This window comes from Hirundo rustica, chromosome 15 (assembly GCF_015227805.2).
Source record: "Hirundo rustica isolate bHirRus1 chromosome 15, bHirRus1.pri.v3, whole genome shotgun sequence".
Taxonomy (NCBI): Eukaryota; Metazoa; Chordata; class Aves; order Passeriformes; family Hirundinidae; genus Hirundo; species Hirundo rustica.
This window is the reverse complement of record NC_053464.1, coordinates 928,305-951,411: the sequence shown is the minus strand read 5'-3', so window position 1 is coordinate 951,411 and position 23,107 is coordinate 928,305. Positions and strand designations below refer to the sequence as shown.

At 54.8% G+C, this 23,107-nt stretch overlaps 1 protein-coding gene across 3 annotated transcripts in view; it reads left to right on the top strand.

Annotated features, from left to right (window-relative positions):
* The window catches only part of LOC120759782 (ankyrin repeat and fibronectin type-III domain-containing protein 1-like), a 243,601-nt gene that overhangs the window by 30,226 nt on the left and 190,268 nt on the right, over positions 1–23,107 (top strand). The window contains exon 1 of one of the 3 annotated variants that reach the window (XM_040079398.2): positions 15,939–15,998. The exons of the other annotated variants lie outside the window; for them this stretch is intronic. The gene's annotated coding sequence lies outside the window, so the exon portion shown is untranslated. Of the gene's footprint in view, positions 1–15,938; positions 15,999–23,107 lie in introns of those variants that run through there. 3 annotated transcript variants of the gene reach the window in all.

The following is a 23,107-nucleotide window of genomic DNA, read 5'->3' as shown; positions in this document are numbered from 1 at the left end:
GGGGAAGGGTCTCGAGGGGAAGCCACAGGAGGAGAGGCTGAGAGCTCTTGGTTTGTTCAGCTGGGGAAGAGGAGAGGGAGCACAGAGCTCACTGGGGCTGCAGCTTCATCCTAAGGGGCAGAGGAGGGACAGCTCTGATCTCTGCTCTGTGACAGGGACAGGAAATGGCTGGAGCTGTGCCAGGGCAGGATCAGGTTGAAGATCAGGAAATGGTCCTTCCCCCAGAGGGTGCTGGCACTGCCCAGGCTCCCCAGGGAATGGGCACAGCCCCGAGGCTGCCAGAGCTCCAGGTGCCTTTGGACAGCGCTACCAGGGATGCCCAGGGTGGGATGGTTGGGTGTCTGTGCAGGGCCAGAAATTGATCCTTGTGGGTCCCTTCCAACTCAGGATATTCCATGATTCTATGATTTTGCCCCTCAGCAGTGCAGACCCCATGGTCTGTCGGTGTGTGGGACTATCAGAGTGCCCAGCTCCCTTTGGTGTTATCCTCTGCCCCCAGCAAACCCCTCCTGGCTGCAGGAGCAGCACAGGTGGAAGAGCAGAGTCCCTGGGGAGAGAAGTGATGACCAAGCTCCCCTTTGGCTGTGGTCAGGATGCCCTCCGTGGCCTTGGCAGTGACACTCATCCTGCTTGCTGCACTCTTTTCGCCTGCATCTTGCCTTTTCAACTCTCTGCAATCTGCATCACTTGAGTGTGCAGAAGTTTTCTTCCAGGTTTCTTTTTTTGATTTGATGCTTCCCCTGTACTTCAGGAGCCCAAGGGTGCCTCAGCTCTGGTTCAGCTTTCCAGGCAAACCAGAGGAGAGCATCCCTTGGCTGAGAGCTGCTCACAAAGTGAGAGGGGAAAGCACTTTTGTAATGAGCTGCTTGCCCCTGCCCTGCACTGGGGGTGTTACTGATGGGCCTTCTGCGCAGTGACGGTGACCAGGAGGAGCAGGGATGTTTCTTTTTGTGGGTCAGTTTAAGGTAAATCAGAGAGCTGCTCTGCAGCCTTGACTTTCCAATCTCTAATTTGTCCAAGTGATTCCTAACACTGGGTAATGAGCTGGATGATTTGTCCAGTGCTTAAGGGCAAACCCCATTTGCTGTATTGCAATAAAATTTCCCTGACACCTTTCTCCATGTCAGACACGGTGATTTGATCCATAACTGCTTGGCTGCGGTTGCAGTCTCCAATTTACAACCAGAAAAATGATTCTGGCTGAAACTGGGGTTTCCAGGCTTCCAGCTGTCAGTTGTCATAGAATCACAGAGGAGACCTCAAAGATCATCTCATTCCACCCCCTTGCAATGGGAAAAGACATCATGGCCTGGAGTTTGTCAGGTTTGGGGGGTGTTTTTGGTTTTTTTTGGGTAAATAATTTTTGGGAGATGCTTGCTGCTGCCATGGCAGCCCTGGCTGGGCCAAGAGTGAGGGATGCAGTTCACTTGATTGTGTGCATTAATCCAATTTCAGTCCTGGCTGGCTGACAGCAGGAGCCCTGATTAGCAGGTGCGACTAAGGATGTGATTCAAATATTCCTTTTGCTTCAGTGTCCAGCTCTAGTGAAGCAAAATAATGATTTACACATCATAGTCTCTGTTGTGTTTCCCTCCTCCAAATTTGCTTTGAATGTAAATGCTGGAGCAGCAGCAGTTCCACCATGGAGACTGAAGCCAGGCTCAGATTTGTCTGAAATTCAGTGATGCTGAAAGCTGGCAGCTGCCTTTTTCTGTCTGTCACGGGGTGAATGTGCAACAGGCAGTGAGTGACAGGCACGTCAGGGTTTGGGGGTTAAAAGCACAGGTGTCATGGGCTGAAACAGAGGAGAATGGAGCAGCGTTGTGCGCAAAAAGCACCGAGAGGCCTCGTTTTAGTTGGTTTTTCCTCTGTTATCTGTAATGGAGGAAAACTTGGTGCTGCAGGTTTGTCCTGACGGCTTTTGGCAGTTCCCTGTACTCCCTGGCTTTTGCTAACAGCATGGCAGTGAGCTCCCCTCAGGGGAGCCTGAGAGGGGCCATGCTGCCCGAGGGGCTGTGGCTGCCCCTGCTGAGGCTCCCTGTGCACGGACATTCCCCTGGGACAGCAGTGTGTGCTGCTGGTGCCACCCCACGCAGCCCCTCTCCTTCCCACCTCCGTGCTCGGGGGAGTGGCAGGCTGGCCCAGGACAGCCCGGGGCGTGGTGCTGGCCTTTTCCCCTCCAGTGTGACTGTTCGCCAGTTCCCACTCCTGCAGAGGGTTTCTCTTTCCCCAGCAGTTCGTCCTTGTGCCTTGTGCCTTGCCTTCTGAACAGAGCCCAGTGACCTCTCTTAACACCCCAGGCTGCAGGCTAATGAGCAAGGGCGGTGTAATTAATAAATGACCACCAGTGTGGCAGTGAGGGAGTGCATTGGGCACTCTTGCCAAGCTGTGCATGTCTGCTGGGGTCAGGAGGAAGCACGAATAAATCTTGGCTGCTGTTGCCAAATAGAGGGGAGGAAGGATAAATGAATGTAAAGCCCACAGTTCTTACTCACATCTGCTTTTTACTGCCGAATAAGAAATTAATGTAATCCGTGAGCTAATGCAATCTATCATCAGCCCAGTGATTGATCAGCATCCTGAAAGAGGGCAGCGCGTCCTGGTTTAATATCAGAGCAAGGAAGGGAGCTTTGTCTCCTCACGGAGAGAGACTCAGGCTCGTGGCTGCTGGGATCACAGAATCACAGAATGGTTTGGGCGGGAAGAGACCTTAAAGATCATCCTGTTCCACCCCCTGCCATGCACAGGGACACCTTCCGCTGTCCCAGGCTGCTCCAAGCCCATCCAGCCTGGCCTTGGACACTGCCAGAGATCCAGGGGCAGCCACAGCTTCTCTGGGCACCCTGTGCCAGGGCTGCCCACCCTCACAGGGAATAATTTCTTCTCGGTATCCAATCTAAACCTTCCATTCTTCATGTTGAGGTCATTAAGTTCTTTTAAAACTGAACTCATTGCTCAGGCCTGAGGGAGGGGGTGAGCTGAAGCTGCTGGATGGGACAGTGCTGGTCCAGAGATCCCTGGGGTTTGTGCTCCTGTGTGTGTGGGAAGCTGTGCTGGGCACAGCTCTCCTGTGCAGGACTCAGGTGTCACTCACCTCTCACTGACTGCTGCCACTGCGTGGGGATCGTGCAGGTCCTGCTGGGCAGGGTCTGGGGGTCTCTGTCCCTTGCAGTGGGAGGCAGAGCACGGATGGCTGCGTGCTGGCACACGGCCTCGGCTGCCCAGAGCCCGGGAGGAGCTGCTGTGGCAGTCCCTGGGGTGAGGGGCTGGATGGACCCTGCAAAGGGTGAGTCAGGTCATGTTCCCCGTCCTCCGCTCACCAATGGCTGGTGGAGGAGCTGTGCTGGTTTTGGGGAAGCTGAGCCAGCACTTGGCCCTCCAGGGTGAGCACTTGGGGTGCAGCACGCCTTGGTTCCCTTGTCATTGTGCAAGGAGAAAATGGGGAGAGGGCGTGGGGAGGGACGGACCGTGCCTCAGCACACGGACCCTGCCTGGGCTGGGGACTCGCGGCCTTTCCCTGCATTTCGCTGTGCCCATAAAGCCTGACAAACACCAGCACAGCACTTCTGGGATTGGTGTAGGGATTGTTGGGCAGGTTTTTAATGGGAGTCGTGAACCGGCTGTGTCTGGGGAAGCTGTGTGCACCGCGGTTTGCACGAGCGAGAGCCAGGTCCTGCCACATCTGACGGTTTCACTGCAGCAGTGGTTAAACACAGTTAAACACATCTGTTTAATCTGCATCCATGATGTCCACTTTCCAGAGCGGGGAAAACAGTTCCTCCCGAGTCCCTTTATATTCGGTTTTTGTTTTTCGCGTTAAGTTGCAGGGAGAATTTGCCCTTTCAGGGGGATCCCTTGGGAGGTGTGTGCTGGGCTGAGCTGTACTGGCTGGTCAGCAGCCATCAGCGGCCACTGCTGAGTGTTCCCACCTGTGAGATCCACGCTGAGATCACTTGAGAGGGACCCCAGGGGCGTGGGGGTGAGGGCAGTGCGTGTGCTGCTGTGTGCCATGGGCAGCAGTGAGGACAGGCTGCTGGCTCACTGCAGGCGGCAGAGCTGCTCTCATCCCAGAACTGGGAAATGAGGGAAGAGGGATAAAAACTGTTGTCCTTGGGGGTTTGTTTTTCTGCATATGGAAATCGTTGCTGGTAGGGGTGTGAAGTGCAAGTGCTGGGAAGGGACAGGATGGGGCAGGTCCGGGGGCAGGAGCACAAGCCCTGCTTGGCTTTGGTCCCATCAAGGAACTCTTTTGAGCCCTTGGCTCTCTGCCAGTCTGGGGGCAAAAGGAACACAGGGGTGATAAAGGGATTTAAGCTGGGATGTGTCAAGCCAAAGAAGAGGGGCTACAAGAGGGCTGGCGAGGGACTTGGGACAAGGGCCTGGAGTGATGGAACAAAGGGAATGGCTTCCCACTGCCATGGCAGGGATCGATGGGCTATTGGGAAGAAATCCTTGGCTGTGATGCCCAGGCACAGGGTGCCCAGAGAAGCTGTGGCTGCCCCTGGATCCCTGGAAGTGTCCAAGGCCAGGATGGATGGGACTTGGAACAACCTGGGGTGGGGGAAGGTGTCCCTGTGCGTGTTGGGTGGAATGGGATGTGCTTTAAGGTCCCTCTCAACTCAACCCCAAACCATCCTGTGATTCTATGAAACCCCTCTTGTCTTGGTCTTCTGTTGATACGAGAGTGCTCTCATGGGCCCTCGGGCTGCTCCAGGCCCTGGCACAAGGGGGTGAGACCCCCTACCTGGTCTCAGGAGTGGGGCAGGCAGGAGAAGGGGAGCGTTGGGCGCTTCTGCTGCTGTCTGCACGTGGGTTACCGCCTCCAAGTGCAAAGCAGCCAAAGCGCAGGCTCCAGCGGTGGAGCTCTCCCTCATCTTTTCCCCAAAGCTAACTTTGCAGGCACAAAGGCAGGTCTGTGTCCCTGCCTTGGCAGGGCTCGCCATGGGCCAGCGTTGGCTTTGTGCGCTCCGGGAGCCGCAGATGGGCCGGGGCGAGCGGCTGCTCAATGCCAGCATTGTCTGTGGCCACCCCGCCGCCCCTGGGGGGACAGGCTGGCCGTGCCCCCCTTGCTGCTGCTCTGGGTCCCCAGCACCCCCAAGAGCCGGGCGCTGCCTGGGGGCACAGAGCTGCCGATGCCATCTGTCCATCTGTCCCCGATGGCCCCTGGCTCCTGCAGGGTCCTGCCCTCGGCCGCCCACCTCCTCAGGGCGGGAAGGAGGGTTCATCCCCAGAGCACGTGGTCCTGCCTGGATGGAGTTGCACCAACCTCGGCCTTTGCCATCTGCACTGCTGCCATGGGGGTGAGAGAAAGGAGCGTTGGATATATCCCCATTCCAGCGAGGTTTTAGTGCTCCTGCCGCAGGACAGAGGGATGGAGCCCCTTGGAGAGGGTGTACCCTGTAGAAATTGCTCCTTTGCTGTGGACTCCAGGACGGCGTGGATGAATGTAGACGAGAGATCTCTGAAGTTGGGTTTTAGAAGATGAGGTTTATTGTAAGGGATGTGGGGGCCTTGCTCTGAGCTGCCAGGCTGCAGCTCGTGGCAAGGCCTAGGAAGGTGGGGGAAGGGAGAGGTAGGGAGAGGAAATTCCAAGAGAGAAAAGTCCTCGGGAAAGGGTGCAAGCAAAGAGAGCGTCCAGCCCCCTTGGGACCCCTTATCAGGGGTCTCAAGGTGGGCTGGAACAGGGCTTGGGCCAATGGGGTTACAGATACCTGATACTTCAGGGGAGGGTTACAGGTGTGGGATGACCCATACATTGGGGTGAGACAGGACATTCCATTTGACCTCTGGGTCTGGCTGCAGGTGACCTTCAGCTGGTCACATCGCTGTTTTCCCAGACATCCAGTAGCTAGGACATCTCAAACATCAAAACTTACTTTCAATTCTATCTCACTTACAGGTTTCACATTCTGAGAATCTAAGCAATCATATTTATAGGGCTTTCTGGCTTCATCCTCCCCAACAGTACCCCACCATGCGTAGGGACCAACCCTCTGCACCGCCGCTCCTTGACTCCCTGCCCTCCTGCGCTCTTCCTCTGTCCATATCTGTCTCAGACTGCAGCAGGAGAAGGTGGAAAAACCAACCTGTGAATGGTGCAGGGCCAAGCTGAGCGTGCTGGAGCTGGGACAGGGGCTTGGTGGATGTGGATCCACACAGAGTCTTGGGGGATGTGTGCTGTATTCTCTCTAAGTGCAAGTATGGACTGCAGCGTTCTTCAAGTGAACCTAAAGGAAGAGACAAGCAGCTGTGTGGTCAGGGAAGGCTTGGGAGGAGCTGCCTGTGGGCAGCGTGGTCTTTGTGACTGCTGCAAGAAGAGGTGACACAAAGCAGCGCATGGCAGGTGGGCACAGCATGGGCTGTGCCCCTCGCCTGCTCTCTGCCACCCTCCCTCCCTGGATCTGCCTGGGAACACCTCGGCTGTCCAGAGGTTGTAGGAGTGGTGGTCAGGGTTGTTTTAATGCCTGAGCAATGGTGAGAGCAGGTTTCTGTGGGCCCCCAGGCTCCTGGCGGGAGTCTGATCGCTCTGTGTTCCCTTCCTGAATCCTATGTGCATGGGGATGGTTGGGGGGTCTAGTGGCTGCCTCTAGAGCCTTCTTCTCCCTCTTCCATGCTCCCACAGACAGTGGAATTTCAGGGTGAGCTCTTTCCTTGAGAGCTAGGAAACTGCAAGCACTGCCCCTGTCTCTGATCCCCTGTGCAGCCCCCCTTCTTTCTGGATGAAGGTAGGAGGAGAGGAGGGAGTAGCAGGAGACTGGAGCTGTGGCAGGATGGGTCCCCAGGGCAGAAGTGATTTATGTTCCCATGGTGTGTGGGGTAGGGGCACATGAGGGTGGCGAGGCACTTGTGGGACTGGGATGCACTGCTGGAACCCCTCACCTGTGCTCAGCCGTGTCTTGATCCCACTGCCTTCTTCCACCCCACCTCTGTGCTCTCTTTGCTCAGCACCAGACTCTTTTGGGGGGCCAAATACCTCTATATCTATCTATATCTATCTGTATCTATCATCTATATCTATCATCTATCTCATGGAAGCTCCATCTTTTTGAAGAATTACTTCTTCATTTTCACAGGGGTTGTCTCCTGAGGGGGACAGTCCTCGTGCTCTTGGAGCATTGGGTACAGTTCGTGCTGAAGGAGCCTCTGTCCCCCAGTGCCCTGTGGAAGTTGCTGCTGCCCCTCGTGCCCGCTCACCTGCCTGCCCTTTGTGCTGCCAGGCACGGAGATGGATGGCACCACATGGGTGGGCTGAGAGAGGCTTCGCAGAGGCTGCTCTTCCTCTGGTGCTGTGAAATCTGGCACTCCTGGGACTTCTGCTGTGAGCTCCGTGCCTGGGTTACAGCTCCGGGGAGAGGGAAAAACGCCTCTGCAGAAGATGGTGGTTAAGACATCAAAGGCATTGAAGCGGGAGGGATGTAACAAATATAATTGTCATGGGGTGCTTCCCTCTCGGCGCTGGGAGCGAGCTGTATGAGATGGAGACAGATGCTGTGCACAGAAACGTGCTCTTTGGTGGTGTCAGAGGCAGCTGAGGTGTCAGAGATGTCAGGATGACAAGGTGCAATCCCCATCTAAGCTCTTGCTACGAGGTGCTGGCTCCGGTAGGGCGTGGCAGAGCAGGGTGCTAATCCCTTGGGAATGAACAGGAGGCAGAGCACTAAGGCTCTTTTTCCTTTTTTTCCCTCCCCAGTGCTTGTAGATCTGACCTAGAAATTCCTTACTACATTTGCTGAGCTGGCTTAGTTAAAAACTTGACTAATTTCTGGAGGATTAATTATTCAGAGAGTATTGGGGGGAGGAGGGTGATGTCTACTCCTAACGCTGTAGGCCAACCTGCTCAGGATTCCTGGCTTGGGGACAGGTGCTGCTCTGTCCCCAGGTGTCCCAAGGGCACATCCACTGTGCAGGTGCCTATTGGGGAGCACATCATGAGGTAGTTGTGTCTTGCTCTGGTCCTTTTATTTGTTTTCACTCTGCTTAAGCAGAAAATCTAATTCTGGTCTTCAGTGACACAATTTCAGCTTGTGCTGCTGTTCCTTCTCCCCAGAGGTCCCTGTGACTGATGTCCCCAAGGTCTCATCTCAGTCTCCCAGTTCAGGGTGGGCACCCCCACCTTGGCCAGGGCTTTCACAGTGGCCTTGGCCTCAGGGATCTCTGGAGTCCCCTGGAGAGGGGCTTCCAGCAGCAGATCTGCAGCAATCTGGTGGAAGTGCTGGCGTTTGGGGGATGCTTGTGCCCCGTCTCTGTGGGTGGGGTGGTGCTGTTCTCCCTGCGGCGTGCCTGCAGATCGCTTCCCAGTCTATCCAGAGCCACTTTGGAGGGAGCATGCAACAAGCTGAAGTGTGGGTAGGACTTGTTCCTTTAAAGCCACGCTGTTGTGCTCGGGATCATTCCTCAGATGTGCAGTGACAGCAGCTGTTTTTCAGGTTGCAAATAGCTCCATGCCCTGCAGAGTGTATGGAGGAATGTATTTCCTTGATCTCCACAGGCTCTTGATGTACTGATGAAAGCAGATTCCCTGTTTAACAGCAAAGGAAGGGCAGGTTGGCAGTTTCTTTCCTTTCTGTGCTTTTCCCCTGGTGTTTTGGGAGAAAGCAGGGTGAAGAGGCTGTCTGCAGCCCTTGGACTCAGCTGCAGTGCTGGGGGGTGACTCAGGGGCTTGGTCCTTCGCTGCAGTTGTGGGAAGGTGGAGGAGAGACCCACAGCCCACTGGGTTCCCTGCACCCGTGCCAAAAAGTGCCTGGAGAGAACACCAGCTCCTCGGGGGAGCTTCTGCAGGGAGTGATTTTGTTGCTGTCTGTTCCTCTGCACAGGGGCTTTGTCAGGAGGCAGAGTTTGTCCTAGACACCATCCTACAGGCACAGCTGTCACAGCTGGAGGAGCCTGGGCCACCCAGGGTTCTGTAAACCCCCTTTTCAGAAGGCAGTACCCAAAACGTCTGTTTTCCTGACCTGTGTGATCAGGCAGCTTTGCTGGTAGTGACTGCAATGCTTTTTGTTTGTGTTTTGGCAGAACGATTGCAATAAACAGTAAATGATTTATTAATAACCTGCAAATAGCTGCCCACCAGCTGAGCAGTGGGATGTGTTTGTGCTCTCTCCTCGGCCACGGGGAGCTGCCAGAAGCGTCAGTGCTCAAAGCTGACACATTTAGCTGACAGCCAGGGGTGTGCAGCTGCTGGGGCCGCAGTCACTGGGCGCTGAGGCTCTCCCCAAACCCAGCTCAGGGGTGCACAGGCAGCGCCGTGGCTTTGGGGAGGGTGTTTCCCTGCTGGATCCGTGCTGGTGCTCATCGCAGGAAAGCATGGAGGTGAGGGGTGCTCTGCCTGCAGCAGCCCTGAGGGCTTTCTGGGCGCTGGGGGACGTAGGTAAGGAGCTGCTGTCACCCTAAAGGGCCAGCCCGGGGCAGTGCCCTGCAGCCTGCCCATGCCGCCCACACCAGTGGCAGGAGTTGGCATTTCACACCAAGCCGTCATCTCAGGTGGTCTGCAGGCATCTATTTTCCAGTTTTTCCAACTTCTCTCCCTGCTGGAGTTTGGAAGTGTGCATCTTTGCTTGGATCAGAGCAACTGAATTTTAGCTGTTATTTGCTTCTGTAAGTCCACCTTCATCCAGGTCCTGCAGGAGCTTTCACACAAACTCCTGAACCACGAGGGCTTTAAAGGGAGTGGAGAAGGGGTGGGAGAGGACGCCAGTGGCTCAACTTCAGCCCACTGTGGGAAGTTGGGAGGATCTGCAGGGTGAGGACAGTGGTGGGGAGTGAGTGAAGGGCAGGCTGTGCTTATGGAGCTGTGCCCAGCCCTGTGACATGGGGAATGACACCACAGGGTGGTGCTTGGCTGCTTGGGATGTTTCCAGAGCCAGGCTGGGACTGGGGCACTTTGGACTTTGCCTTTCCAAGGAGCAAAGCACTACAGCAGTGAAGGTGGTGGGGGCAGTTGCTTCAAGCACCTGTCTCCAGATGTGTGCAGCATGTGGGAAGCAAGGTGCACCAGAGATGCACTGCAGAGGAGTGTTATCCATGAGTGGAACCCTCCTCCAGACGTTGTGTGCTGGTGAAGCACCTGGATCTCTGCAGTGGAGCCCGGCACAGCATCCAAACCAACAGGATGGCTCATTTGGAGAGGAGTGGGAATTGGCAGCTGTAAGCCCAGAGAGCAGGAAAGAGTGTGAGTCTGCAGGTGGCTGGACCTAGAAACTCACACTCAGGACCTGGAAACGCTCCCTGAATCTGTGACACCCAGGGTGTCAGCTCTGGTTCCCTGGAAAAATTATCTGCAGGTGCCTCATGCTGGGTGGATGGGTTTGCCCTGCTGAAGGGCTCTGTGGATGCCAGTGGGAGCTCTGCTCTGTGAACAAGGTCCCCCTGCATTGCTTCCTCCTGACTAGTCCAATGTTTTACTGCTCAGGCTCCATTGTGAAGGTGCTGAACACTGAGGGGGTGTCAGAGTCCAATTTAATGTAGTCTGTGCTGCTTAGGAAGTGGCACTTGCTACACCCTCAATAATGCTGTACTGAACTGGGTTATCTCCCCAAAGCCATGAGATTCTTCAGCTGTGATGTTCCTGATGCTGTGACAGCCTGTGCTCCTCTGGTCCAGGTCCCTCCTGGGCGAGGCAGCCGGGGTTAATTCTTGCCTGCCTGTCAGGACAAGCACCAGCAAGTACTTTGGGTTCCCAAAGTGCCACTCACAAGACCCGGTGAAGTGTTGAAGCTCCCTGCTGCCCCTGGCCTGGGGCTGTTTGTCCTGTTGCTGCAGCCTCGGGAGCCCCTGAATTCCAGTGGGACCCAGTGAGGATCAGGAGCCCCTGAATTCAGTGGGAACCAGTGAGGATCAGGAGCCCCTGAATTCCAGTGGGACCCAGTGAGGATCAGGAACCCCTGAATTCCAGTGGGACCCAGTGAGGATCAGGAGCCCCTGAATTCAGTGGGACCCAGTGAGGATCAGGAGCCCCTGAATTCAGTGGGACCCAGTGAGGATCAGGAGCCCCTGAATTCAGTGGGACCCAGTGAGGATCAGGAGCCCCTGAATTCAGTGGGAACCAGTGAGGATCAGGAGCCCCTGCATTCAGTGGCACCCAGTGAGGATCAGGAGCCCCTGAATTCCAGTGGGAACCAGTGAGGATCGCTGCTGAGCGTTCCTTTGCGTCTTCCCTTGGAATCAAGGTCTGCCTCTCTCTCTGCAGGCATGGCACGGCTGTGTCTGCACATTTGCTTTACTGCTGATGGAGCTGCTTCACCCGCTGCTTCCTGCATCCAGGAAAGGCTCACAAGAGCAACTGCAGCTTTTCTTTTGCTCCACGGAGCCGCTCGGATGCCTGGATAACTGCAACGTTTGCTGGATTTCATCAGAGGAGAGAGGCGCATCTTTCTTAATAGCCTGTGTAATTTTTTCCTTAGGGACCCATTGCATTAAATCTTTAATCCAGCCAGCTGCTAAGGGAGGACAGTCAGGCTCTCTGCTTTTGCTGTGGAGCTCTTGCACCGCCCTAATGTTACCTGAGAGGCTTTCCCCTTCAGAGAAGCTGGAGCTGGTGCAGTTGGAGCCTTTGGAAGGGAGCTGGAGTGGCAAAGGGCCTCGTTGCTCCTCTGCTTTCTCCCTGTCCTTTGCTGTAGTGCCTTATCCACTGTGTGCCAGGGAAGCAGGATCCTCTCTCTGTTGTGTGCACTTGGGTCACATCAGCTAGAGCAGTGTGAGATAAACTGCTCAGGATTTGGGATGTGCTGTTGCGGGGCTGCTACCAGAAACCCTGTTCCAGCAGGTTGCTTCTGCTTGTGATTGCTTTTCTTTCCATCCTCAAAAATCCTTGCTTGCCCCAATTTCTTAAGAGTTTCAGGGTTGCTGACTGTCATTTTTGGTAGCTTTTTTTATAAAATGCCTTTTGGAAATCAGGTGACATTTTGCTGAGCCTGATGCTGCCTGTCCTGCTCCTGGGCAGGGGAGAAAGGGGGCTCTGCGAGCCCAGCTCACGCTGTCCCATCCTTCTCGTGCTGATTTGACTTTTGTGTTGCATTTGCTGCATGCTCTGACCTTTTCTTCCTTCCTGTCCCCTGCTTTCTGCCCTCACAGCCTTCTCTGTGAGGCAGGAGTAATTTGGGAGGAAAGCCTCATTCGTTTTTCGTGCTCAGCCATGGGTGCAGCTGTTGACTGTGCTGGCAATTGCCTTTGATAGACATTTACAGAGACAGTGACCCGTGAAAGAGTAAATCAAAGACTCAAAGCTGGTGCCTGGGAGGCACCTTAATCTGATGTGTTCCTCTGCAAATAGTGGGCAGGTAACAAAGACACATCTGCAAATCAGGCAGAGTTCAGCTTCCCAAAGAAAAGGAGCCTGAGGATGGCTAGGACACCTCCAGACTTATCATAGAATCATGGAATGTCCTGAGTGGGAATAAACCCACGAGGATCATTGAGTCCAGTTCCTGGCTCTGCACAGACACCCCAACAATCCCACCCTGTACATCCCCGAGCTCTGGCTGTGACCATTCCCTGGGGAGCCTGGGTAGCACTGGTCACCAGAGCTGCAAGGCTGGAGGGAGGCTTATTAAGCTTGGATTGCACAGCTTGGCTCCTGTAGCTATAGTTCTGCATGAGGCTTTTCTGTGGATGAAAAAGATGATTGGCATCTTTATTTATTTATTTCTAATTTTAATGTATCCATTTTTATTTGCATCTTGATGCCTCGAAAAAGCCTTAGCTCTGAGCACCTCTCTGTGCTCCCATGGCTGTGTTCTTGGGATGCCAGGACCCGTTCTGGGGCCAGAGGGGTCCTGGCCCTTATCCTGCTCCAGGGCTGGACTCACTGCGTGCGTCGCTGATTCAGTCAGATTTCAGCCACCACCAGCCTCCCAGGCAGTGGCACCCAGCGTGGCAGATGTGCCCCGCTGGTGACACCAGGCTCAGACACCGCCACTCCGTGCTCTGGGCCGAGTGGCTTTGGCAGGAAAGCTGCTCCAAGTGCCAGAGCCGCCCTGTTATCGCTTCATCGTATTCCTGAGCCCCACGGGGCTGCTTGTGTTGTTCCAAGAGCATTCAGCCATGAGCATTCCCAGGTCTGGCTGCTCTGCTGGCAGCTCCCATCTCTGCCTGCCTGGGACAGCACTGGCCTGCCAGCAGTGACAGTGTGACCCATCTGATGTCTCTGGTACCTGCCACCTTCACTGCTTGCTTGCAATTTTCCTTGCTCCATGCATGAAATGCAGAGCGACCTTTTAAAACGTGTTCTCCTGGACGTAGGTGAGAATTTGTCCATGAGGCACACGTGCCCTGCCTGCATCCCTGGGGGTGGCACGAGAGATGCCAAGCTGTTTGCTCTGGGGAGGACATGGGTCACATTTTCCTGGTGACTGTCCCTCCTGCAGGACAAGAGGCTGCTTCCCTGGCGCATTATTCCAACTTCAGTGGCAAGGACCAGGCTAGTCCTGCCAGGCAGCATTCCTGCATGGTCACTGCATGGGCCCTGAGCAGCACCCTGACCCCTGTCCAGGCAGGCAGGGACACCTTTCCAGCCCTGCTGCGAGCACCAAGCAGAAAATCATCCCCTCACCTCTTCAGGTTCCACCAGTTTGTGGCCAAGTCTCTGGCCAGCAAGGAGGCTGAGGGTGTGGATTGCCACGTGCCACTGCAGTGCCTGGTCCTGCCATAGCCCCACGGCAGAGGGGGCCGTGGGCTCCACTGCACGCCGAGGGGAAGCTGAGCGGTGTTGGAAAATGAATGGCTGGAAAGACCCAGCTGGGTTGGGGCCATCGCCCGGCTGGGCAGAGCCCGAGGGTGTTTGGGTGAGAAGGTCCCAGCCTGGTTTTGCCAAGCCTGGACGCTGCAGGGCAGCGCGGCGTGGCCTGGCTCACGGTGGGTGCTGGTTGCCCTCACTCTGTGCCCTCTGGCCAGGCTCTGCAGCAGCTGGCGTGAAGGAGCCCCAGGGGTTTGCTGAACATGCCCAAACTGCTGCTTCCTGTGGGGATGCTGCAGGCCCTGAGATGAGGGCAGAGCTGTGGTGAAACTCACGGAGATGAACTATGTGAGGCTGCACCAGGGAAACCCATCAGCTTCTGTGTTTGAAGAGTGTCTGCCTGTGTTTGGCTTCTGCTTTTTGTGCGTTGCCAGAGGCCTGCTGTGGGCAGATCCAGGTGATTTGGAACAACTCTGAGGAGAATGATGAGGGCTCCTGGTTTTGGTGAGGTTGTGACTTCTTCTTCCAGAATTTCTTTTTGGGGCCTTTGGGAGTGAAGAGTTTTTCCTGTGTGCCCCAGGCCTCAGCTGACACTCGTAGATGTGGACTGGGGGTTCACAGAGGTTCTGGCTCCTTCCACTGGAAGCGAAGGCTGAGGTGGGTTTGAGGGTCTGACAGGGGATGAGACTGTGGTGTGACAAAAGGGCAGAGAGCTGCTGCCTGGGGACCCAAGCAGAGACATCCAGCACTGGACAACTTGGACTAACATGCAATCTTCCTTTTTTCCATCCTTTTTCTTGTTTTCCTCCTTTTTCTGTTGAGGTGTTACAGCTTGGGAAACCTCTCCTGTGCCCTCAAGACAACTTGGCACCAGGTGGGGAGCTATTGGCACCTGGGATAACCATGCAGTGAAGGAGAATCCCAGGCTGGTTTGGGCTGGAGGGATATTAAAGCTCTTCCCATTCCAGCCCCCACCATGAACAGGGACATCTTCCAATATCCCAGGTTGTTCCAATCCCCAATGTCCATCCTGGCCTTGGGCACTGCCAGGGATCCAGGGGCAGCCACAGCTGCTCTGGGCACCCTGTGCCAGGGCCTGCCCACCCTGCCAGGGAACAATTCCTGCCCAATCTCCCATCCAGCCCTGCCCTCTGGCACTGGAAGCCATTCCCTGTGTCCTGTCCCTCCAGCCCTTGTTCCCAGTCCCTCTGCAGCTCTCCTGGAGCCCCTTTAGGCCCTGGCAGGGGCTCTGAGCTCTCCCTGGAGCCTTCTCCTCTCCAGGTGAGCACCCCCAGCTCTCCCAGCCTGGCTCCAGAGCAGAGGGGCTCCAGCCCTGGAGATCTTCCTGAGCCCAGCCTGGGAGGGACAGCAGCACCCAGAGTTTTGCCTGCAGGCCCGTGGGAGGGGACATATCCCGATTTTAATCGTGTGGGGATTGCACAGTGCCGAGCTGCAGCACTGAGCTCCGCCTGCCCCTGGCAGCCCCCGGCGATGCCCAGGGCCCAAGGACTGACCTCTGCCACGTTCCCCTGCCATGGCTGGGCTGGAGCTCCCAGCCAGGGGGGCAGGAAGGGCGGCTGTGTGCTGCTGTCATGATGCTCCCCGTGACTCCACCGGTGTCTTCTGCGAGCCTTGGGCAGCGAGAGACCCGGCTGTGCTGCCTGGGGGGAGGCAGGCACGTCACCTGGGGCTCTCTGGCATTTGGGGGGCCGAAGCACCTCCCAGAGCTGCCTGAGTGCAGGCAGAGGGTGTCTTGGCTGCTGCCAGCTGCTGCATGGGGCAGTGAAGCTGCTCAGCCCTGCAGGTACCGCGGGGCTGAGGTGTGCTGGTGTCTCTGTTGGTGCAGGGTGCATGTTGTGCTGAGCTGCGGTTCACAGGAATGCGATGAACAAATCTTTGGTGTACTTCAAACTTTTTTTCTCATTTGGGGATACTAAGGGGTGGATTTCTTGGCATTTTAGCTGAAGACAAGCTGTGTGCTCGTACGCTGATGAGAGCAGAGGTAATAAGGAGCCTGCTCTGTCACACGCTTGTGATGCTGCTTTTAGGTATTTGACAGGGAGAGCCACTGAGCTCAGTGCCTTGTGCACTCCATCTCCTCTCCATGGCAGCTGGTAACTGATGTAGAAGTTTCCATTTCTAATTCACTTTCTCTTTAAAGCAAAAGGTGTTTCTTTCCTGTCAGCTGCTGTTTCCTAGCAGTGCCTGTGCAGAGCATGTGCTGTGAGTTATTCTTCTCCCCACACTGACATCATGAGGTTGGATGTCTGGGGGGTCTTCTGCTGTGGAATGTGCCTGCTGTGCTGTTTCTCCTCCCTCCACACTGCAGGTAGGGTGTGCTCTGCTTCCCCTGTGTCCTGGCACAGCCTGACAGACCCCAGTGGGGTGTTTGTAAGGTGTTGCCTCGCGGCTGTTGCTCCCCACTCATTGGGGAAGGGCACTGAATTATGGTGGGAACCCGGTGGATGCTTGACCCCAACTGCTTGGCAGAAACCCCCTTGGCTAAACCCTCTGGCCAGCTAGCACTTAAACGTTGGGGTTTGGATGTGCAGTAGTTATAGTGCCTTTCCTGCTGTGGTCCAGGCTCTGGCAGGGTCCTGGGATGCTTTGCAAGGGTTGGATTGTTGTCCCCCAACAGCTCTCCAGGGCACAACTTCACTCTGCTCATCCCCTGGTAGGTGCTTGGGCAAGGTTCAAGGCCCCCAGCCCTGGAGGGAGCCTCCTCCTTCCCCTGCCCCTGTGTCAGGTCAGTGCTTGTGTGGCCGTGGCTTGAGCCAGCTCACGCTGGTGCTGAGGAAGTGTGGTTGGACTGCGCCGTGTTTTGGTTCTCAGCAGATCAGCTGTGCTGACTCATTTCTGCTCCTTTCTGCTGGTGGTGTGAGCTTCGGAGTGTGACACAGACCTGTCCCACAGCCAGTTCCCATCAGCCTGCACAGACACCTCCCTGGGGTTTCCTTCCCTCTGTCAGCACGGCAGCATCCTTTGAAGGCAACAGTGAGGCCAAGGTGGGAATTGAGGTGAGAAGAGCTGATGCTGCAGGGGGTGCGGGATGCCAGGCTCTCCCTCCTTCTCTGCATCCTTTGTGCACAGCAGCAGAAACCTTGGTCTCCCCACACAGAGCTGCAGTGTCGGGTTTGAACCACGCGTTCCTGGCACGAGCATAACGTGAACATGTGGAGCAGAGGTCTGGAAGCAGAGGGGTTCCTCAGGGCTCATGCTGGAAAATGGAGGGCTTCCTGGAAGCCCAGGCTGCCCCAGACACAGCTAATCCCACCAACTTGCTGGCCTGTGGGGGTCCCTGAGGGAGCTGATGTGAGTGCTCAGGGAGCTCACATCAGCTCTGTGGCTGGAGCTCTGTCCCTGCTGCCTGCACCCGGGGATGTGAGCAGGGACAGCAGTGCCTTGGAGCTGTACAGCAGCAGAGTTCCTCCCAGGTGAGGAGTCTCACCTTGCAGATGCTGCATTTTGGTGGCACTGACCATCTGGGTAATTGTCTTTGTCCTGCCCAATGGGGCTTGGAATATTTTGCCTGTATTGTGGAGGATGGGATGTGATCAGCTTTGTCAGTTGTCTTATTTTCCTGAAATAAGTCAAGGTATTTGTTTTCCCTTGGGTGCTGTTTGGGCTCTGTACTCTGGCAGTCCTGGAAGTTTTAATTTTACTCAGCTAGCATTTCAGAAGTTGTAGGGGTTTGTTTTGACTTTGTTTTAATTAAATTGCTATAACCTGGGGGAAATCTTTGGCCTTAATTTAAATGGAAAGCCTTATTCTGAGGAAATCCAACATCTCAGTCTAGCTGGTGATTGTGCTGTTCAGTTTTGACAGGAAAAGTTAAAATTTTACTCCAGGCTTGAAAGTTTGCAATCATTGACTGCAACAGGCAGGGCCAGCTCAGTGGTGTAAGAGGATTACGTTAATCTATTGTTTGGGAAAGAAGTAAGTTTTTAATAGATTCTGTTTGGATGCAGAAATGGGATAATTACTGCTTGAGAGCTGAAAAGAAAATGGTTGGAAGTAGAAATAGTGCCTGGTGTTGGATCCTGGGCTTGTTGAGGATGTCTGTGCCCCCCTGGGCCAGCGCTTCCTGAGGGATGTGGTGCTTCTTTGGGGAGTAGGGAGGATTCAAATTCCTGTGGGGTCTGAGCACCAACTCCTCCTGGAACAGTCTCTCCACCACACAAACCCCAGCTGCCAGCTCTCAAAAGTCCAGGTGAGCTGGAGTTGTGAAGCCCTGGGAAGGAGAGGTGCTCAGGACTGTGCCTCAGTGTCCCTGAGATCAGTGGAAGTACTTCATACGAATCAGAGGGAGGCTCGAGGCTCTGGGTGCGTCATTTCCCAGAGAGTCTGTTGCATATTAGGAAGACATTTTTCCCCTATGTGGGTGGGCAGGCCCTGGCACAGGGTGCCCAGAGAAGCTGTGGCTGCCCCTGGATCCCTGGCAGTGTCCAAGGCCAGGCTGGACGGGGTTGGAGCAGCCTGGGACAGTGAAAAGTGTCTCTGCCCATGGCAGGGGGTGGATTGGGATGAGCTTTAAGATTCTTTCCAACCCAAACTCCTCTGTGATTCCATGAGTCTATGATTTGTCCACAGTTCTTTTCCAAGCAGGCCATGCCAAGTGCTGGGGGAGCTGGTCAGATGCTCACCCCCCTGGTTTTGTTGTGTATGAGGTGATCTTCTGTGCCTGGCTGTTAACTGAATTTTGATCCCTCTCCAGCCTGTGGCCGCTGGTGCCACCTCCCTGCCCTGGTGAGCCCCATGAGGGGACGGGGCAGCTGTGGGCAGTGCCCAGCAGCCACAGGTGGTTTAGGAAGCTGTGGGCACCAGGCTGGGGTGAAAGGAGCAGCAGGGGCTCACTGAAGAGCCACCACGGTGTGTCCAGGACCGGGAGGAGTGGGGACAGCCCAACACTCAGTGACAGTTGTGTGGCCAGGGTGGCTTTGCCCAGCGGGCTGGCAGCTGGGCACAACCCTCTGTCCCTTTTCTGCTTCGATTTACTCCAACCACGACGCTGTGGGTCCTGGCCCCTTTTGGGCTTGTGTGCTCGCCGAGGAAACCCTTGTAGCAGTGCCCCTGGGTGTGACAGGGGTGGTGGGGCACACAGTTGGCAGGAGCTGCTCCTCCTTGGGGCTCTGCTGTCTGTGGGATGTCGGCAGCTGCATTGATCCAGTCCCCTGCTCTCCCAGCCTGGAGACTCGCTCCATATTGATTAGCATTCTTTTTCTGAAGACTGATGAAGTTTGCTGGGCTCTAATTGCATGAATTATTCTCCTTTCCATTTTCTGAAACCCTTGATCATGTTAATAAGTTTTCCAATTTTTGCTTTGGGTTTTGCCAGGGCTGGTTTTTCCGGGAAAAAGAGCAACTAGTGTGCAGTGAGCTGGGTCTGTTCCCAGCTGCTTGAGTAAGAGGGGAACATACATGTCCCAGTTCGTCCCACTTGGACAAGCTCGGGGGGGTTAGTCCCTTTTGATTTGAAAGAATCATAGAATTACAGAATGTCCTGATTTGGATGGGACCCACAAGAATCATAGAATCCAACTCCTGGCCCTCCCACCCCAACAATCCCACCCTGTGCGTCCCTGAGAGAGCTGTCCGAGCACTCCTGGAGCTCTGGCAGCCTCGGGGCTGAGATCATTCCTTGGGGATCAAATGAATTTGGGGTGGATCTCAAGCAGTGAGGGGACAGAGGCCATGGGGCCGCTTTTGGTAGTGGTTCAGCAGAGGCAGCACCCCTTGCCCGTAGGACATCCCTGCCAGCTCCAAATGTCCTCAGATTATCCTGCCTTGGTTTCTCCTTTGGCTGTGCTTACTCACATCAACTCACTGTTGATGTTTTAAACTATTTTTAGGAGGTATCAATCAATTTTCTCTCTCTCTCTCTCTCTCTCTTTTTTTTTTTTTTTTTTTTTTTTTTTTTTCACTTAGCAAATATCTAAAGGCCTCTGCGACTCCTCCAGCTGCCTGTGCTGCTGGCTGCTTTTCCCTGCCCTTATCTCTTCCCTGCAAACCTGAGCCAGGTTTTTATGCAGCTGTCAGGGAGCAGCACCAGGGACAGCCCTGCTTTGGGAGGTAATTATCCCTGTGTGCCCATGATTTAACTGCACAGTGCTGCGAGTGGGAAGAGCCTTTTGAAGTGGGATGAAATAACCTGGCAATTTCCATCGATCTGGGGGGTTAAAAAGGGAATTGGATTTCAGGGGCGTGCACATGCCATGCTGCTCCAAAAGGGGACAGCTGCTGATCAGCTGCTGCAGGGGGGGGACTGCATCAGCATCTCTGTGCTGGGGGCTGGGGCTGCCTCTGTGCTGCCACCCTGGGTTTGGTGGTGATTCCACCTCTGCTTCCTGGGTGCTTCTCTGGGAAGGTGAATTTTCATAGAATCATAGGAGGGACCCACAGTGGTCACAAGTCCAACTCCTGACCCCGCACAGACACCCAGTAATCCCACCCTGTGCATCCCTGGCAACGCTGTCCAAACACTCCTGCAGCTCCGGCAGCCTCAGGGCTGTGCCCATTCCCTGAGGAGCCTGGGCAGTGCCAGCACCCTCTGGGGGAAGAACCTCTTCTTGATTTCCAGCCTAAACCTCCCCTGGCACAGCTCCAGCCATTTCCTGTCCCTGTCACAGAGCAGAGATCAGAGCTGTCCCTCCTCTGCCCCTTAGGATGGAGCTGCAGCCCCGGTGAGCTCTGTGCTCCATCTCCTCTTCCCCAGCTGAACAAACCAAGTGCCCTCAGCCTCTCCTCCTGTGGCTTCCCCTCGAGACCCTTCCCCACTGATATAGTACAACACTCTCCCTGTGTGATTCCATGTTATTTCCAAGAAAGAGGGTGTTTTAATTTAATTTGAGAATGAGGGCATTTTACCTTAATTTGAGCAGCATATCTGGGTTTGCTGCTGGAATTAGAGTAGTTGTGCTAAGTGATACATTGGGTAAATCAGTAAATTGATGTGGTAGGTACCGGCACGGAAGCGTGTGCATAATGCAATAGAGCTGGCAATTACAGCAAAGTGCCTGCTTAGACTGAAATTATCGAGCCTCTTGCACACTCTGCACTTTATTACAGCTGTGTTGAGATGTAGCACTTCCCAGAGGGCTCCACAGCTCTGCCAGCAAGTGTGTGTCACTCCCAGAGCTGTGCTGTTCCCAGGAGTCGGCTCCAGGAGCCTCCAGATGTGTTACTCCAGGGCACTGGGCACCAGAAAGGACCTGCAGTGTGTTGTGCCCACTGTGGGCTTGTGTTTGCACAAAGCACAGGCACATTTAGAATCAAGATGAAATGCTTTGATGAACTCTGGATGGAATCATTTAGGTTGGAAAAGTCCTCCAGGATCACTGAGTCCAGCTGTTACCTCAGCACTGCCAAGCCCACTCATGTACCCTCACAGAGAAGAGTTTCTTTCCCAGATCCCATCTAATCCTGCCCTTGGTCAATAGGAAGCTATTCCCCCTTGTTCTGTCACTCCAAAGTCCCTCTGCAGCTCTCCTGGAGCCCCTTTAGGCCTTGGCAGAGGCTCTGAGCTCTCCCTGGAGCTTCTCCTGTCCAGGTGAGCACCCCCAGCTCGCCCAGCCCTTGGGGCTTCTCCATGGCCTCTAGATTTGTTCTGATGTCTCTTGTGCATCTGTTTCTTAAATCAGTTCATACTTGCATTTAACATATTTCATCACATGTACATGTTGATAACTGGTTTTGAACAGCCTGTGAAATAATGTATTCCTACTTTATTTTTAGAGCCATCCTAAAATATGTGATGATTCTCTGGTACACTGGGTTAACCAGCAGTGAAAAATTTGGCCTCAGTCACTGTGGGTGCATTTAAAATAGGGTGAAAGAAGTTTACTTCCTAAACCCCAAGAATTAGTGCTCAGAATTTTTTTTAAAAAGTGATTATCAAAATTCTTCTGAATTGGCTGAGGGATTTGACTGGGAGCTGATGTGTGGCATCAGTAGCCAGTTTTCAGCAGTTTGGAAAATTCCTGCCCCAAAGTCCTTTGAAGTCCCCATGCTGCTTTCCCAGGTAACTTGGAGAGGCTGGTCCCTCCCCAGCTGGCACCCAGAGAAGGATCGTAAGAAATTCTCTTCCACCTGACCTGAGGACACAGATGTTCTTGGGGGATTAGGAAGCTTCCTCCCACCCAGTTTTGGGGATCTCAGCAGATGTTTTTCCCTCGTGGGGAGAGGGACTCTGATGACAAACAGATGGAAACTGGGTTACCAGGACTCCCACGGTGAAATGAGCCCTTTGCCACAGGACATCCTGGGATGAACAGTGCCTCCTGCTCCAGGCCCTGTTCCTGATGAGCTGCTCAGGCTCCAGTTCCTCCTTTGGCCCACCTGGCAGCTTTTCTAGGCTGTTCTGCTGTTGTCACTGCTCAGTGTCACACCTCCAGCGTAGGACTCCGCTCGTGCATCCCGCTGGGCTCCGTTCTCTGCATTGCTGGAGTTCTGCTCTCCAGGCATCAGCCAGCCTGGGAAAGGGACAAGGGAAAGGGAGCCTTAAACCAGCCAGGGTTTTGCTTGTAGAGGTGTGGTGGCTGCTCCCACGAGGGCTTAAACCTGTTTTAATTGCTTCCCCCAGACACTGCAAGGTCAGGTACTGGTGAGCATCCCTGGTGCTGTCCTGGGGCAGGGATGAGCTGTGGGAAGCATGGCTGAAGGAGGAACAGGATAGGCTCTGCACCAGCTGCTGAGTGGCTTTTAGGGGGATGCAGCTCCCCAGAAGAGGCAGGGCTGGAAAGTGAATGTATTTAATTGGTGTTGAGTGGTCTAGGTGTGAAGTGAAACTGGAGCCCTGGAGAAATACAGTTAGGGTCCTCTTGGACTGTGGGAGTGGATGGAGGAGCTGTCAGCTCAGAAGGACCCCCTTTTCCTTTATCCCTGCTTCTGCCTATCCATTTTTAAGAAGTGTAATTGGAGCGAAAGCTGCCTGGGGAAGGCACAGAGATGTGACCAGATCTGGTTCGCTCACAACGGGCTCAGGAGCCCAGGGACTGGGGGCTGGGGGGAGTCTCTGGGGGCGGTGTGAGGGCCGCTTCCCAGAGCTGTCTGTCTTGTCCCACTGTGCCAGCTGGCCACAGGACATGGCAGGGAAGCTTCCCAGTTCACACTTAGGCTGTCTGAGCTGCTGGGATGTAGCTGTGATGATTTCTGCCTGAAAAAGCATCGTGGTTGTTTGCAAACTGGTTCCCGTATCTGTGATGGCTTCGCTGTGTTTGGGGGGGTTCTGAAATGGAGAACATTGCTCTCTAGGGCCCAAAGCAGTGCATGCACAGCACTGTGTGAGATGACCCAATCAACCAGGCTCTGTTTGGCTTGTGGGTATTTTTCTCCTCTCAAATGCTGCAGCCAGAGGTGTGAGATGCCTGTGCCAGGGCTGGGTGATGGCTATGCAGCCGTGCTCGTGCTCAGCATCCCCCAAGTCCCAGCGCTGGGCAGGTT